Source organism: Fukomys damarensis, unplaced genomic scaffold (assembly GCF_012274545.1).
Source record: "Fukomys damarensis isolate Sample0158 unplaced genomic scaffold, DMR_v1.0_HiC HiC_scaffold_35, whole genome shotgun sequence".
NCBI classification, from domain to species: domain Eukaryota; kingdom Metazoa; phylum Chordata; class Mammalia; order Rodentia; family Bathyergidae; genus Fukomys; species Fukomys damarensis.
This window is the reverse complement of record NW_022900947.1, coordinates 30,407,026-30,412,177: the sequence shown is the minus strand read 5'-3', so window position 1 is coordinate 30,412,177 and position 5,152 is coordinate 30,407,026. Positions and strand designations below refer to the sequence as shown.

Here is a 5,152-nt window from a genome sequence, read left to right as displayed (position 1 = left end):
ATACTCTGGTTTCTCTTCAGATCGTACAAATCTTTCGCCTTTTACTAAAGATTTCCGTGGAGAGGAACAATTTTGAGTTTCATTTTAATTTTTTGAGGCCTTGCTTTAGCAGGGCTAATAAAAGTTGTTAAAGAAGAGAAAAAAAGTAGGGGTGTTGGTAGTAGTCCATTACAAGTCATAGCTTTCTTTGGTTTTCTTGTGTTATGGCCTGATGTGTGTCAATGGAAAGGTGTTTCTTAGGTTTCTTTCTTTTTTTCTTTTTTTTTTTTTTAGCTTTTTGAGAGTGAATCTCACTATGTAGTTGAGACTGACCTGGAACTCACTGAGTAGCCCAGGCTGGTTATCTGGGCTCACAGGATCCTCCTGCATCTGCCTCCCGAGCTAGGATCATAGGCGTGTGCTACTACGCCCGATTTAGGTTTCTTTTTCTTTTTTCTTTTTCTTTTTTTTTTTTGTACCAGGGATTGAACACGGGTCCTTGTGCTTGCAAGGCAGGGCACCGAACCGCTGAGCTAAATCCCCGGTCCTCGATTTAGGTTTCTTGAACCTTTTCTTATCCTTGTATTTGGCGTGCATGGGGAATTTTACACCTGGGTAAGGAGTCTTCGTTAGGTTTTGAAAGGAGGTAAGCCTTTCTTTTGTGATTTGGGTTCTCATGCAGATCAGTTTGAGAAGGGATACTCGTGGAATATAAGAAGCTGGAAACGGATTTTTCTACATGTATTTAAAACCTGTACTTTCTCCAGTCATTGTCATTTTTGTTATGAGGTGAAAGAGGGAAGAGAGTTACTATGAAAGCTACTTTCACTTCCGCAAGCATCTTTTGAATCTATTCCCCCACGGGAGGTGAAGATCTGCCCGTTTTCTTTATTCTGCCTGGCTAACAATGCCTGGAATTTATCCTCTCCTTATCTACCTACTCTCACTATAAGGACAGGCGCACTGTTATCTCCAAAAGGGGGAGCCATGTTATCTCCGGGGATGAAAACAGCAGAGCTCTGAAACATGAGGAAGAAGTTCCCGAAAGGTGCTGTACTCATGACTCGGCGGAAAGTCACCGGTCCCGCATAAACTCTAGTCCGGTTCTTTTGTGAAAAGGCCTGTCTGAAGGCCTCTGGCTCTTCAAGTCCTCCCTTTCCTTCCTAAACAATTAAGACTTTTTCCTGTGAACTCAAGCTGTTGCCTCAGTTTTAATTTCGATTATTACTACAGCAAGTTGCCACATGCAACTGTAGCATCTTGGACATGGTTTCAGTTCTAGATTATTATAATTATCCTCTGAATTGATCTCCCCACATTATTCCTCTGTCCTCTTCTACTTTTTTTTTCTAGTTTGTATGTATTTCCTTTAAGAGGCAAATTATTACAACTGGAGAAAATATCTGTATATACTCATACTCTCATAAAAGTACATCTTATACAAAGTTTCCATTATATATTTGTCATGTGATGAGCTGATATTCCCCCATAGAGAATTAAGTTTACAAAGTAAGGACTGTATCATTCTCTTTGGGGGGGTGGGTTCCAGGGATCAAACTCAGGACCTTGTGCTTTCGAGGCAGGTGGTGGAACCACTGAGCTAAATCCCCAGCCCATTCCCAAATGTATCATTCTTAACTCACAAATACAGTCCTAGTGACTAGAACAATCCTATCATGTATGGGCTGGGGATTTAGCTCAGTGGCGCCATTACCTGCCTCACAAGCACAAAGTCCTGTGTTCAATCCTGGGTACTGCTAAACAAAACATATCTAACAATCCTATTGTGTAGTAAATACTTGGGGGGAATACTTGTTGAGTGAATGAATCATTGTTTTTTAAACTTTATAAAAGAAGAGTCCATTTATAAACTGAAACCCTATATGAAAGGTTTATATATAAAGCAAATAAAAGCAGAACAGCTCTAATTAGAGGAAGAGGCAAGAAGTGGCAGACTCCAGCCACGACTTTATCCTCTCCCAATTCCTTTTTTTTTAACTAATGAGTTTATTAGTATATTTATTTATTTATTTATTTTTGGTACCAGGGGTCAAACTCGGGTCCTTGAACTTGCAAGGCAGGCGGCGTAACCACTGAGCTAAATCCCCGGCTCATAGTATATTTATTTATTAGCATATTTTTCAGTCCACAGCCAATGTTAAAAACATATAGGTCGGTGAAAATATAGCAATATTCCAGAAATATTTACTGAGAAGCTTTAGCATTCAGAAACTAGGGCATTAGGGGCTCTTTTAATCTGAATAGAAGGCTTGTTCTAAATTCAAATACTGTACCAATCAACAACCTTCTAAACAGCTGTACATTATATTTTCTTTAATATACTTTTTAGGGGTGATTTTTGTTATAGTAAATATTCATAAATATGGTTAACATATCTCTGAATGTTGTTTCCCTTGAAGCATGCCTATGATTTTTGAAAATAATTAATCTATATTAAGCATAAAAATCCTTTTTGCTACTATAATTGCTGTAACCTGAAGTTAGACTTGCTCACCTGAAGGTAGATTAAGAAATTTTCCAGAAACCAAATAAGCACAGGTGAACAATGACTACTGCTTTTCAGTTTCATCTGCCACCAGTCATTTCTTCTGACCACTAAATGACCGCGGCTATTTCTGCAGCTACTGTGGCTGAGAGCGAAGACAAGACCAGATGATCACCACAAAGCCCCATCAGTAGGCTGTAGGACCATGTTCAAAATGTATGGTCATCTACCACTCCATCTGCTTGTCCTCAAGGTGCATCCCCTCCCACTTAGGAATGCATTTGAATGATACCACTGAAATCAGTCCACAATGGATATTTGGGAGATTTCTGTATTAGAACAAAACCCACAATTCCATTGTCATAAAAGAATAAATTACTCTCTCTCTGCCTCATCTGTTTGGTTGGTCCCTTTGGTGTTAAGTAAACACACACTTTTCTATTTGCTCCCCAAACCTCTAACAGTCTTCCGTGGAGTTTTCCATCAGGCTATTTGGCTACCTTCTAAGGTCTGCAAACACAGGACTAACAACACACGCGCTGTCTTGTGATTGAACTGAATCTCTCTTACCATGAAGTCCCAGTATGATGAAAAGGAGCCCTGGAACTCTTCTCTGCAGTTGGGCTCATAGGTTTTGGGTCAGAGACCGCTGCATCATCCTGGCTGTTTTAGGACTCCTGGTGGGGGGGCATTTCGTCCATGTCAGGGTGCATTACTTTCTGTGGATTGATACTGTCAGGTAAGGCCCCATTCTCTTTTCTAACAACTCTGACATCACCAGAAAAGTTCAGGGCTCCATGAAATACAATTTGAAAGTAATTTTGGCTTTGGGCCAGGTGTAGGTCAGTGGTAGAGCGTATCCTTAAGCTGCTCAGCAGGCACCAGGTTGTACTTGATTCTATCTCAGTTTTCAAATGTGTTGGACTTAGGACCCCTTTACATGTTTAAAAATTGAAGACTCCCCAAACTGCTTTCTTGTATGTTTATATTTATTGGTACTTACATTAAAAACAAGCGATAAATTATGAAATTCCAAAAAACTCCAAGTTGAAAATAGATCTACATGTTTACATACATACATAGCATTTTATGCAAAATTACTGCTTTTCAAATAAAAATTAGTAAGACTGAATTTTGTGTTTTTAAAAGTTTTGTAAATCTCTTACATGACAGCTGGATTCACATATATACCTCTGCAATCTGTTGTAATGTATGACAATATAGCCTCTGGAAAATTCCACTGTATACTTGTAAAACGATGAGAATGAAAAAAGCAAATAATGTATTGTCCTGAAGGTGTTTTGGCCTCATAGATTTCCTGAAAGGGCCTCAGGAACAGTTGGGGAGCTTGAGAAATGATGTCCTAGATGGTCTATTCTAGCTAGCATTGATGCTTTGATTTCTGAGATTCTATTGATTGCGTTGAAGAATATTATTAAAATGCCAACAAAGAATGTGGGGAGAATATCATGCAGAAAAATGTTGAATTCAAAATAAAGGTAGGGGTTGGAGCTTTGGAAGGTACTTTTTTTGTTTGTTTTTTTGGTACTGGGGATCAAACTCAGGACCTTAGACTTGGCCCCACCCTCCTTTTTGGTACCGGGGATTGAACTCAGAACCTTGCACTTACGAGGCAGGCAGCAGAACCATTGAGTCAAATTCCCAGACTCTTGAGATGGGGTTTTGATAAACTGCCAAGTTGCTCAGGCTATGTTCGAATGTGCACTTCTGCCTCAGCCTTCTAGAGTGCTGGGGTTAACTCTTAACCCATTTTGAATCTTCCATCTCTAGGATGATGTCTGGCACAGTTATTTGAACCTCAGAGGAATGAACTCTTTGAATATTCAACGTCTATCACACTTTTTATAGTCCTCAGCAAACTAATCAACATCCAACCATTTTCTTCAAGTTGCCATCAGGTCCTGGTCAGGAAAATAATCCACGTGGTATCTTACTGCGCCTTTGTAATCACTCTGCTCATGAGGAACAGTCATGAACCGCACTAACTCATTTGGCTAAGGCCCGATGGCAAATATGATGGCTGTCCCCTGAGCGGTCGCCTACTGACCCTGTAATTCACTCAGTTCCTTAAGCACACAATATGAATGTCACCCAACGCTGTACTGTCTAGCACATTTCTCAGAACATGTCCTCATCGTGGAGGACGCCGTGACTACTTCTGACGCCAAGTACAGATTATGTCATCTGACACAATTCACTTAATAACGGAAATTAAAAGCTGTGACTGTGCCAGGCTTTATTCTTCCTCGGTTTGTGGCTTAAAGTGACCTCGAAATGGAGAAAAAAACCCAAAAACCAAAAACAACAGAATTGCCCTTCCCATTAAAAGTGTGGAGGCTCCAGCCCAGGATGGGGAAGATGGCCCGCAATCCGGGGACTCGGGGCAGGACGGTCGCCAGTTCAGTCTCGTCCACACTTCGAGACCATGACTGTTTAAAGGAGGCAGGCTCCACCCGTCGATTTTACTCATCAGACGCATCTGTTACACATTCCCTACTGTGTACCAGGCGGATATCCCAGAGGAGAATACGCCCGCATGGCGTGGCGTCCAGCTCCTCCCGCCAGGGACCGGGCGGGGAAGCCCGCGGGCGCGTCACGAACGGAACTCGGCCTCCTTCCCAGACGCCGCGGCCGGGCGGGAGGTGA

At 41.4% G+C, this 5,152-nt stretch overlaps 1 non-coding gene across 1 annotated transcript; it reads left to right on the top strand.

The window, feature by feature from the left end:
• LOC117284301 lies at nucleotides 1–116 on the top strand. The gene has a single exon (XR_004515369.1). It is a non-coding gene; the product is annotated as a U5 spliceosomal RNA (small nuclear RNA).
• The last annotated feature ends 5,036 nt before the right edge of the window (nucleotides 117–5,152 follow it).